This window comes from Bombina bombina, chromosome 1 (genome assembly GCF_027579735.1).
Source record: "Bombina bombina isolate aBomBom1 chromosome 1, aBomBom1.pri, whole genome shotgun sequence".
In the NCBI taxonomy this organism is placed as follows: Eukaryota; Metazoa; Chordata; class Amphibia; order Anura; family Bombinatoridae; genus Bombina; species Bombina bombina.
In genome coordinates, this window is record NC_069499.1 from 1,278,326,554 (window position 1) to 1,278,340,115 (window position 13,562).

The 13,562-nt window shown below is 39.3% G+C and overlaps 1 pseudogene; it reads left to right on the forward strand.

The window, feature by feature from the left end:
* The window catches only part of LOC128648590 (fatty acyl-CoA hydrolase precursor, medium chain-like), a 230,976-nt pseudogene that overhangs the window by 172,789 nt on the left and 44,625 nt on the right, over nucleotides 1-13,562 (forward strand).

Consider the following 13,562-nt stretch of genomic DNA (forward strand, 5'->3'; position numbering starts at 1 on the left):
TATTTTATAGGTAAGTATTTAGTTTTAAATAGGATTAATTTAGTTGATAATAGAAATATTATTTAGATTTATTTAATTAATATTTAAGTTAGGGGGGTGTTAGGGTTAGTGTTAGACTTAGGTTTAGGGGTTAATAAATTTCTTACAGTGGCGGCGGTGTAGTGGGGGGCAGGATAGGGGTTAATAAATGTATTATAGGTGGCGACGGTGTAGGGGGGGCAGATTAGGGGTTAATAAATTTAATATAGGTTGCGGCAGGGTCCGGGAGCGGCGGTTTAGGGGTTAAACTATTTAGTTGCAGCGAGGTGCGGGATCAGCACGATAGGGGTTAATAACTTTATTATAGAGGGCGACGGTATAGGGGGGGCAGGATAGGGGTTACTAGGTATAATGTAGGTTGCGGCGGTGTCCGGGAGCGGCGGGTTAGGGGTTAATAAATTTATAAGTGTTGCGGTGGGCTCCGGGAGCGGCGGTTTACTTTACAGGTAAGTATTTAGTTTTAAATAGGAATAATTTATTAAAGTATAGTGTAGTGTTAGGTGTAATTGTAACTTAGGTTAGTTTTTATTTTACAGGTAAATTTCTCTTTATTTTAGCTAGGTAGCTATTAAATAGTTAATAACTATTTAATAGCTATTGTACCTAGTTAAAATAAATTGAAAGTTGCCTGTAAAATAAAAATAAATCCTAAGATAGCTACAATATAATTATTATTTATATTGTAGCTATATTAGGGTTTATTTTAAAGGTAAGTATTTAGTTTTAAATAGGATTAATTTAGTTAATAATAGAAATATTATTTAGATTTATTTAATTAATATTTAAGTTAGGGGGGTGTTAGGGTTAGTGTTAGACTTAGGTTTAGGGGTTAATTAATTTCTTACAGTGGCGGTGGTGTAGGGGGGGCAGGATAGGGGTTAATAAATGTATTATAGGTGGCGACGGTGTAGGGGGGGCAGGATAGGGGTTAATAAATGTATTATAGGTGGCGACAGTGTAGGGGGGCAGAATAGGGGTTAATAAATTTAATATAGGTTGCGGCGGTGTCCGGGAGTGGCGGTTTAGGGGTTAATACATTTATTATAGTTGCGCCGGGGTCAGGGAGCGGCGGTTTAGGGGTTAATATGTATAGTGTAGCTTGCGGTGGGCTCCGGGAGCGGCGGGTTTAGGGGGTAATCAGTTTATTTAGTTGCGGCGGTGTAGGGGGGACAGATTAGGGGTGTTTAGACTCGGGGTACATGTTAGGGTGTTAGGTGCAGACGTTTCCCATAGGAATCAATGGGATGTCTGGCAGCAGCGAACTTGTACTTTCGCTATCGTCAGACTCCCATTGATTCCTATGGGATCCGCCGCCTCCAGGGCGGCGGATTGAAAACCAGGTACACTGGGCCGGAAAAGTGCCACGCTTACCTGCTAGTCATTTGATAACTAGCAAAAGTAGTCAGATTGTGCCGTACTTGTGTGCGGAACATCTGGAGTGACGTAAGAATCGATCTGTGTCAAACTGAGTCCGGCGGATCGAAGTTTACGTCACAAAATTCTACTTTTGCCTGTCTGTAGCCTTTGATAACTAAGGCGAATCAGCCTCGCCACAAATACGCCGCGGAATTCCAGCGTATTTGAGGTTGACGGCTTGATAACTACCCCCCTGTATCTGAACCATGAAAGAAAAAAATTTGGATTCCCTTTAACACTGTTCTTCCTACAGTTAAATTTCTTTTGTGCAGATATTACACGATTAAAAAGCTAATCTGTGTATAGCTGATTTAAGGGGTAGCACTAAATGTTACTGACAGAAGACGCTTGTATGCAGCTGATATAAGGGGTTAATAATTGTTCAATATGTGCCAGAAAGGGAAAACGGCTACAAGGGCACATTTTATCTAGCCCATAGTCGGACATATTACATCAAAACCCCTATGTAGAATGCACTTTCCAGTTTATTTTATTGCTCTCATCTACTTTGTTTTTACTCTATTTTCAGGTGCTTTCACCTTTATCAAAGAACTTGTTCCACAGAGCAATAGCTGAGAGTGGGACTGCTTTAATGCATGTGCTGATGCGGAGTAAATCTGAAGATGTCATCTTTTTCAGAAATGTAAGTATTGCTTGTTTTAAGTCTTTTGATTCTTGTAACCTAGGGCCCGATTCTCAACAACCTATGAGCATGGAGATAAATCATCAGCTTATTTTACTGAGCATTATATTGTAAAGTAAGTGTCTCTCTCATTTACATAACTAGGCAAACTCACCTTAACGAGATAAACAATTCCCAAGGTAAAACAATCCCTAGTGAGGTATTTTATAGAATCTTGCCAGACCTGAGACCTTTAGAGAATATGGCCCTTAGTGCCCAGGGGTCTTTCTTTTAAAGTTACACTTAAAAGTTTCATCATTATATACTTAGGTTCAAAATAAGTTAAAAATGTATTAAAAGTTTTGCCTATATTTTCAATATATCTATGGTGGGTGGATGAAAACTAGAATGTGAAATTTACAAATATAAAAGCTTTTATGTAACAGATTCTGTGGCATGCATATATTTCTAGTTCTAGTGACTGCTGTCTAAGTGCTTAAACCATAAAAAGATTTATTTTTTTGTTATTCACAAAGGCCTGGATTACAAGTTGTGCGGTATGGCTTTTCTGCGGGCGGAATGGTCAGGGATGGAATATTACAAGTCACGCATTCTGTCTTTACCGCGCGCAATATGGCCTTTACCGCAACGATCGATTCCTGTAGTTTTGTGTTTTGCAAAACAAAAAAGTTTCACAAAACACATCAAAAATACCTTACAAAGTATACCTACACCAATAAACTACACTATTAACCCCTAAACTGCCATCCCCCCGCATCGCAACCACTAAATAAACCTATTAACCCCTAAACTGCCATCTACCCACATCGCAACCACATAATTAACATATTAACTCCTAAACCGCCATCCTTCCATATTGCAACCACTAAATAAACCTATTAACCCCTTAACCGCAAACCCCCCACATCGCAACCTCTAAATAAACCTATTAACCCCTAAACTGCCATCTACCCACATTGCAACCATATAATAAACCTATTAACTCCTAAACCGCCATCCCTCCACATTGCAACCACTAAATAAACCTATTCTAACCCCTAAACCGCCATCCCACCCACATCACAACCACTAAATAAACCTATTACCCCCTAAACCGCCATTCCCCCACATCGCAACCACTAAATAAAACTATTAACCCCTAAACCACCATCCCGCCACATTGCAACCACTAAATAAAACTATTAACCCCTGAACCGCCACCCCCCACATCGCAAAGTATTGAACTAATATCTAAACCCCCTAACCTAACACCCCCTAACTTAACCCCAATTAAAATACACCTAAAATAAAGAAAAAATAAATTACCTTAAACTTACCTGTAAAACAAAATTAAAACCTAAGCTTAAACTAAAAAAAAACTAACTTTACTTGTAAAAAAAAATAGATTCAAAAAATAAAAAATACTACCCTTACAAAAAATAAAACAACTACCATTACAAAAAATAAAAAAACCCAACCATTACAAAAACCGAAATTATCCAAAATAAAAAAAATTATTATAATTTTAATACCCCCCCAAAAAAGGCCCAAATCTACAGATAAGCTACCAATAGCCCTTAAAAGGGCTTTTTGTAGAGCATTGCCTTAAAGCTAACAGCTCTTTTACATAAAAAATACAACAATTAACCCCTAACATTACAACCCCCCACCCCACAACCCCACAAAATAAAAAAAATCTTAACTCAAATATCCCTAATCTAACAATTGCCCGAAAAGGGCATTTTGATGGGTGTTGAAGGGCATTTTGAAGGGCATCCATCTCTTTTTGTGCCCATTAAAAAAAAAACCTAATCTTAAAAAAATATATAAATAAATAAAATAAACCCTAACGCTAACCCCAAAACTGGTACTCACCAATGATGAAGGGCGGCGCTCCATCTTCTATCTTCATCCCGGTGGCGGCGACGAGGTCAGCGGCGATGGGGGTGGCGACTTCAGTCCACATCTTTAGACAGGTGACACAGAGGTCCTCATGCGATCTCCAGCCGCACACTGAATAAAATAAACACTAACGCTAACCCCAAAACTGGTACTCACCATTGATGAAGGGCGGCGCTACATCTTCATCCATCGCGGCACTATCTCATCGAGGAAGCGGTCCATCTTCTATCTTCATCCCAGTGGCAGCGGCGATGGAGGCGGCGACTTTGGTCCACATCTTCAGATAGGCGACACGGAGGTCCTCTTCATGCGATCTCCAGCCACACACTGAAGATTGAATCAAGATACCCCTTTTTTATAGGGGTACCCTTGCATTTGCATTCCTATTGGCAGAACAAATTCAAATCAGCCAATAGGATGAAAGCTGCTTTCATCCTATTGACTGATTTGAATTTGAAGAATCAAATCAGCCAATAAGAATGCAAGGGTACACCTATATAAAATGAGTACCTTGCATTCAATCTTCAGTGTGCGGCTGGAGATTGCATTAAGAGGACCTTTGTGTCGCCTGACTGAAGATGAGTACTGACTTTGCAGATGACCTCCCCACATTCGCCGCCGCCACCGGGAGGAAGATTGAAGATGAACAGCGGCCTGGATGAAGATTGAAGAAGATTGTCCCGCGATCGATGAAGATGGAGCGCTGCCCTTCATCAATATTATTATTATTTTGGAGGGTGGGCAATACCCTATAAAAGGCCCTTTTAAGGGCTATTGGTAGTTTATTTGTATATTCGTTTTAGGGTGGTTTGTATTTATTTTGAGGTATTACAATAGGAATAATTTTTTTTATTTTGGATAATTATGTTTTATTTTTTGTAATGGTATGTATTTTATTTTTAGTAAGTGTTACGGCTAGATTTAGAGTTCTGCGTTAGCCGTCAAAACCAGCGTTAGAGGCTCCTAACACTGGTTTTGGGCTACCGCTGGTATTTAGAGTCTTGTAGGTAAGGGTCTAACGCTCACTTTCCAGCCACGACTTTTCCATACCGCAGATCCCCCTACGCCAATTGCGTATCCTATCTTTTCAATGGGATCTGCCTAACGCCGGTATTTATAGTCTTGGCTGAAGTGAGCGTTAGAAATCTTCCGACAAAACTCCAGCCGCAGAAAAAAGTCAGGAGTTAAGAGCTTTATGGGCTAACGCCGGTTCATAAAGCTCTTAACTACTGTGCTCTAAAGTACACTAACACCCATAAACTACCTATGTACCCCTAAGCCGAGGCTCCCCCACATCTCCGCCACTCTAATAAAATTTTTTAACCCCTAATCTGCCGACCGCACACCGCCGCAACCTACGTTATCCCTATGTACCCCTAATCTGCTGCCCCTAACACCGCCAACCCCTATATTATATTTATTAACCCCTAATCTGCCGCCACCAACGTCGCTGCTACCTTACCTACAATTATTAACCCCTAATCTGCCGACCGGACCTCACCGCTACTATAATAAAGTTATTAACCCCTAATCCGCCTCACTCCCGCCTCAATAACCCTATAATAAATAGTATTAACCCCTAATCTGCCGACCGGACCTCACCGCTACGCTAATAAATGTATTAACCCCTAAAGCTAAGTCTAACCCTAACACTAACACCCCCCTAAATTAAATATAATTTAAATCTAACGAAATAAATTAACTCTTATTAAATAAATTAATCCTATTTAAAGCTAAATACTTACCTGTAAAATAAACCCTAATATAGCTACAATATAATTTATAATTATATTGTAGCTATTTTAGGAATAATATTTATTTTACAGGCAACTTTGTATTTATTTTAACCAGGTACAATAGATATTAAATAGTTAATAACTATTTAATAGCTACCTAGTTAAAATAATTACAAAATTACCTGTAAAATAAATCCTAACCTAAGTTACAATTAAACCTAACACTACACTATCAATAAATTAATTACATGAAATACCTACAATTAAATCTAACACTACACTATCAATAAATTAATTACATCAAATACCTACAAATAAATACAATTAAATAAACTAACTAAAGTACAAAAAATAAAAAAGCTAAGTTACAAAAAATAAAAAATTAATTACAAACAATAAAAATATTACAATAATTTTAAGCTAATTACACCTACTCTAAGCCCCCTAATAAAATAACAAAGCCCCCCAAAATAAAAAAATGCCCTACCCTATTCTAAAATTAAAATAGAAAAGCTCTTTTACCTTACCAGCCCTTAAAAGGGCCTTTTGTGGGGCATGCCCCAAAGAATTCAGCTCTTTTGCCTGGAAAAAAAAACATACAATACCCCCCCCCAACATTACAACCCACCACCCACATACCCCTAATCTAACCCAAAACCCCTTAAATAAACCTAACACTAAGCCCCTGAAGATCTTCCTACCTTGTCTTCACCATGCCAGGTATCACCGATCGGTCCAGGCTCCGAAATCTTCATCCAAGCCCAAGCGGGGGCTGGAGATCCATCATCCGGCTGAAGTCTTCAAGATGGAGCCGCTCGTCATCGGATGAAGATAGAAGATGCCGCTTGGATGAAGATGGTTGCCGGTCCGGATCTCCTCTTCTGCCCGGATAGGATGAAGACTTTGGAGCCTCTTCTGGACTTCTTCTTGCCGCTTGATAGAAGACTTCAGCCGGATGATGGATCTCCAGCCCCCGCTTGGGCTTGGATGAAGACTTCGGAGGAGCCTCTTGTGGACCGATCGGTGATACCTGGCATGGTGAAGACAAGGTAGGAAGATCTTCAGGGGCTTAGTGTTAGGTTTATTTAAGGGGGATTTGGGTTAGATTAGGGGTATGTGGGTGGTGGGTTGTAATGTTGGGGGGGGTATTGTATGTTTTTTTTTACAGGCAAAAGAGCTGAATTCTTTGGGGCATGCCCAGCAAAAGGCCCTTTTAAGGGCTGGTAAGGTAAAAGAGCTTTTCTATTTTAATTTTAGAATAGGGTAGGGCATTTTTTTATTTTGGGGGGCTTTGTTATTTTATTAGGGGGCTAAGAGTAGGTGTAATTAGCTTAAAAGTTTGTAATATTTTTATTATGTTTGTAATTAATTTTTTTATTTTTTGTAACTTAGCTTTTTTTATTTTTTGTACTTTAGTTAGATTATTTATTTGTATTTATTTGTAGGTATTTTATTTAATTAATTTATTGATAGTGTAGTGTTAGATTTAATGTAGATAATTGTAGGTAGTTTATTTAATTAATTTATTGATAGTGTAGTGTTAGGTTTAATTGTAACTTAGGTTAGGATCTATTTTACAGGTAATTTTGTAATTATTTTAACTAGGTAGCTATTAAATAGTTATTAACTATTTAATAGCTATTGTACCTGGTTAAAATAATTACAAAGTTGCCTGTAAAATAAATATTATTCCTAAAATAGCTACAATATAATTATAATTTATATTGTAGCTATATCAGGGTTTATTTTACAGGTAAGTATTTAGCTTTAAATAGGAATAAGTTATTTAATAAGAGTTAATTTATTTTGTTAGATTTAAATTATATTTAACTTAGGGGGGTGTTAGTGTAAGAGTTAAACTTAGCTTTAGGGATTAATACATTTATTAGCGTAGCGGTGAGGTCCGGTCGGCAGATTAGGGGTTAATACTTGAAGTTAGGTGTCAGCGATATTAGGGAGGGCAGATTAGGGGTTAATACTATTTATTATAGGGTTAGTGAGGCGGATTAGGGGTTAATACATTTATTATAGTAGCGGTGAGCTCCGGTCGGCAGATTAGGGATTAATGCTTGAAGTTAGGTGTCGGCGATGTTAGGGAGGGCAGATTAGGGGTTAATACTATTTATTATAGGGTTGGTGAGGCGGATTAGGGGTTAATACATTTATTATAGTAGCGGTGAGGTCCGGTCGGCAGATTAGGGGTTAATTATTGTAGGTAGCTGGCGGAGACGTTGTGGGGGGCAGATTAGGGGTTAATAAATATAATAAAGGGGTCGGCGGTGTTAGAGGCAGCAGATTAGGGGTACATAGGTATAATGTAGCTTGTGGCGGTGTACGGAGCGGCAGATTAGGGGTTAAAAAAATATGCAGGGGTCAGCGATAGCGGGGCGGCAGATTAGGGGTTAATGAGTGTAAGGTTAGGGTTGTTTAGACTCGGGGTACATGTTAGGGTGTTAGGTGCAGACTTAGAAACTGTTTCCCCATAGGAAACAATGGGGCTGCGTTAAGAGCTGAACGCTGTTTTTTTGCAGGTGTTAGGTTTTTTTTCAGCTCAAACTGCCCCATTGTTTCCTATGGGGGAATCGTGCATGAGCACGTTTTTGAAGCTGGCCGCGTCCGTAAGCACCGCTGGTATTGAGAGTTGCAATGGCGGTAAATATGCTATACGCTCCCTTTTTGGAGCCTAACGCAGCCCTTCTGTGAACTCTAAATACCAGCGGTATTTAAAAGGTGCGGGGGAAAAAAAGCCAGCGTTAGCTACGCGGGTCATTACCGACAAAACTCTAAATCTAGCCATTAGTATTTAGTGTTAGTATTTTTTTTTTAATTAATGTAAGTTTTTTTTTAGTTTAAGCGTTTTAATTTTGTTTTGCAGGTAAGTTTTTATTTTTTTAAGGTAGTTAGTTTATTTTTACTTTAATTTATTTTAATTGGGGTTAAGTTAGGGCGTGTTTAGGTTAGGGGGTTTAGATATTAGTTTAATACTTTCTGATGTGGGAGATGGTGGTTTAGGGGTAAATAATTTTATTTAGTGTTTGACAAGTGGGAGGATGGCGGTTTAGGGGTTGATAACTTTAGTGTTTGCGATGCGGGGTGGTGGTTTAGGGGTTAATAGATTTATTTAGATACTTTGCTATGAGGGGGTGGCGGTTTAGGGGTTGATAACTTTATTTAGTGTTTGCAATGTGGGGCGGTGGTTTAGGGGTTAATAGATTTATTTAGATACTTTGCCATGCAGGAAGATGGCGGTTTAGGGGTTAATAACTTTATTTAGGGGTTATTATATTAAGGCTTATGGTAGGGTGTTTTTTTTTCTCCATAGACTTCAATGGGGAATGCGAAAATATGATTGCGATTTCCCAGTCGCAGGTGTTAGTTTTTTTTTCTCAACATTCTTTCTCCATTAATCCCTATGGGGGAATATGTGCACGGCACTTGCATGGCAAGTCTGAGCTTGGTTTGTGTGCGGTATGCGGGTTAGCACAGCATAACTCACACGAATAGTTAATTATTTTAAAACTTGTAATGGCAATACGAAAAAGCCACAATGTGCGTGATGTGCTCGCAATGGATTTGCCGCATGACTTGTAATCCGGGCCAAAGAGCATACGATTTTAAACATCTTACCAAATTAGTTTTCTTATCAATTTGGCTTCATTCCCTATCCTTTGTTGAGGGAGCAGCAATGCACTACTGTGCGCTAACTGAACCCATTTTAAAATGAGGACAACCTGACATTCAGTATTCTATATTATTGTCTTGCAGTTTTTTGCTAACATGGCTGGCTGTGCTTCACGTCATTCATCTGTTATAGTAGACTGTTTGATGAGGAAAACAGAAGAAGAACTTATCGCACTCATTTCAAATCCGGTAAAGTACATAATAATCAAGTTTATTTTAAAGACACAATGTCATTTACAACAGTAAGTTCACAAAATACTGTACAGCATCTGAAATGTATAAAACGGTATATAAAACCGGATATTTTAATATACAATACTGACAAAATGATCATTTTTAGTTGCATTTTCTTAACCCCTTAGTGACCAGACATTGTCTTACCCTTAAGGACCAGGGCTAGTTTTACATTTCTGCAGTGTTTGTGTTTATCTGTAATTTTCCTCTTAAAATATGATGAAAAATTTGAAAATACACTCTTTTTCTAACTTTGACCCCCAAAATCTGTTACACATCTACAACCACCAAAAATCACCTATGCTAAATAGTTTCTAAATGATGTCCTGAGTTTAGAAATACCCAATGTTTACATGTTCTTTGCTTTTTTTGCAAGTTATAGGACAATAAGTACAAGTAGCACTTCGCTATTTCCAAACCATTTTTTTTCTCAAAATTAGCCATAGCCATACACTGATATCTGTCAGCAATCCCTGAATAACCCTTCACACGTATATATTTTCTTTTAGTAGACAACCCAAAGTATTGATCTAGGCCCATTTTGGTATATTTCATGGAACCATTTTACCGCAAAATGCGATCAAATAAAAATGTTTTACTTTTTTTACTAACTTTTTCACAAACTTTAGGTTTCTCACTGAAGTTATTTACAAACAGCTTGTGCAATTATGACACAAATGGTTGTAATTGCTTCTCTGGGATTCCCTTTGTTCAGAAATAGCAGACATATATGGCTTTGGCGTTGCTTTTTGGTAATTAGAAGACTGTTAGATGCCGCTGCGCACCACACTTGTATTATGTCCATCAGTTAAGGGGTTAATTAGGTAGTTTGTAGGGTTAATTTTAGATGTAGTGTAGAGATCAGCCTCCCACCTGAAACATCCCACCACCTGATTCCTCCCTGACCCCCCTCATACAACTCTCTTCCCTTCCCTACCTCACAATTGTTACCGCCATCTTAGTACTGGTAGAAAGTCTGCCAGTACTAAAATAAAAATATTATTTTATATTGATTCTGAAGTGATGGATCCCTGTTAGCCCCAAATCTCCCTCCCCCCCATACAGCTCTAACCTTCCCCCCTCTACCTATTTGCCACCATCTTGGGTACTGGCAGCTGTCTGCCAGTATCCAGTTTGCCCAAAAATATGTTTTTTATTTAAAAAAAAAAAAAAATGTCTGTAGTGTAACTGCTCCCCCTCCTAGAGTCCCTTGCCCAACATTTATTCCCCCCTCCCTCTCATCCTTCCCATACATTTCCTGTTATTAATGTAAATGTGGAGCGCTCACTAGGTTTGCCACCTCAGCCATGTTTTCATGGACACTTATGAGTTACACATGCTGCAGGGTATGCAGGGAGGAACATGTGTTGTGTTTCTGGACAGCACTATTCATATTCCTCACTGCACACCCTGCAGCATGTGTAACTTATAAGTGTTCTGTATTTTAAGGGACGGGTGGCAACCCTAGTGCGCACACACCACCACCGCCCCCCCCATGCGCCACCTTGCTCGCACTTGTAGAGGATAGGATCCGGAATTAAACATTGTTGGGCCGCCCACCTGCCTCCCTGCTGCTGCTCCCACCCACCAATGATCGACACCATGGCCCTCTCTGCATCGGTGGGTAAAAAAGGGTATTGCAATGATGCCTCAATATTGAGGCATCCCTGCAATACCCTAAAAGCGTCTGGAAGCGATCACCATCACTTTCAGCGCTTAAAATCCCACAGGACGTGTCAGACACGTCCTTTGTCCTTAACTGTATTTTTTTGTAGGACGTGCCTGACACGTCCTTGGTCGTTAAGGGTTAAAGGGACACTAAACACATTCGCCTAGATTACGAGTCTTGCGTTAGCCTTAAAAAGCAGCGTTGAGAGGTACCAACGCTGCTTTTTAATGCCCGCTGGTATTACGAGTCTGGCAGGTACAGAAGTGCCGCTCACTTTTATTCCGCGATTCGAGCATACCGCAAATCCCCTTACGTCAATTGCGTATCCTATCTTTTCAATGGGATTTTCCTAAAGCCAGTATTACGGGTCTTGGTAAAAGTGAGCGGTACACCCTCTCCTGTCAAGAATCCTACCGCATTTAAAAGTCAGTAGTTAAGAGTTTTATAGGCTAACGCCGTAAGATAAAACTCTTAACTAAAGTGCTAAAAAGTACACTAACACTCATAAACTACCTATTAACCCCTAAACCGAGCCCCCCCCCCACATCGCAAACACTTAAAAATAAATTTAACCCCTAATCTGCTGACCGGACATCTCCGCCACTGTAATAAATATATTAACCCCTAAACCGCTGCACTCCCGCCTCGCAAATATTAGTTAAATATTATTAACCCCTAATCTGCCGTCCCTAACATCGCCGACACCTACCTATATTTATTAACCCCTAATCTGCTGTCCCCAACGTCGCCGCCACTATATTAAATGTATTAACCCCTAAACCTAAGTCTAACCCTAAATCTAACCCCTCCCTAACTTAAATATAATTTAAAATAATCTAAATAAAATTACTAGAATTAAATAAATTATTCCTATTTAAAACTAAATACTTACCTGTAAAATAAACCCTAAGATAGCTACAATATAACTAAAAGTTACATTGTAGCTATCTCAGGGTTTATTTTTATTTTACAGGCAACTTTGTATTTATTTTAACTAGGTACAATAGTTATTAAATAGTTATTAACTATTTAATAACTACCTAGCTAAAATAAGTACAAATTTACCTGTAAAATAAACCTAAGTTACAATTACACCTAACACTACACTATAATTAAATTAATTACCTAAACTAACTACAATTAAATCAAATAAACTAAAGTACAAAAAAAACACTAAATTACAAAAAATAATAAAATAATTACAAGAATGTTAAACTAATTACACCTACTCTAATCCCCCTAATAAAATAAAAAAAGCTCCCCAAAATAATAAAAATCCCTACCCTATACTAAATTACAAATAGCCCTTAAAAGGGCCTTTTGCAGGACATTGCCCCAAAGTAATCAGCTCTTTTACCTGTAAAAAAAAATACAATACCCCCCTTCCAACATTAAAACCCACCACCCACACATCCAACCCTACTCTAAAACCCACCCAATCCCCCCTTAATAAAACCTAACACTAACCCCTTGAAGATCACCCTACCTTGAGACGTCTTCACCCAACCGGGCAGAAGTGGTCCTCCAGAGGGGCAGAAGTCTTCATCCGATCTGGGCAGAAGAGGACCTCCAGATGGGCAGAAGTCTTCATCCAGATGGCATCTTCTATCTTCATCCATCCGGAGCGGAGCGGGTCCATCTTTAAGCCAGCCGACGCGGAGCATCCTCTTCCAATTACATCCAACTGAAGAATGAAGGTTCCTTTAAATGACGTCACCCAAGATGGCGTCCCTTGAATTCCGAATGGCTGATAGGATTCTATCAGCCAATCAGAATTAAGGTAGGAAAAATCCTATTGGCTAATTCAATCAGCCAATAGGATTGAAGTTCAATCCTATTGGCTGATCCAATCAGCCAATAGGATTGAGCTCACATTCTATTGGCTGTTCCAATCAGCCAATAGAATGCGAGCTCAATCCTATTGGCTGATTGGATCAGCCATTAGGATTTTTCCTACCTTAATTCCGATTGGCTGATAGAATCCTATCAGCAAATCGGAATTCAAGGGACACCATCTTGGATGACGTCATTCACAGGAACCTTCATTCTTCAGTTGGATGTCGTTGGAAGAGGATGCTCTGCGTCGGCTGGCTTGAAGATGGACCCGCTCCGCTCCGGATAGATGAAGATAGAAGATGCCGTCTGGATGAAGACTTCTGCCCATCTGGAGGTCCTCTTCTGCCCGGATCGGATGAAGACTTCTGCCTCTCTGGAGGACCACTTCTGCCCGGTTGGGTGAAGACGTCTCTAGGTAGGGTGATCT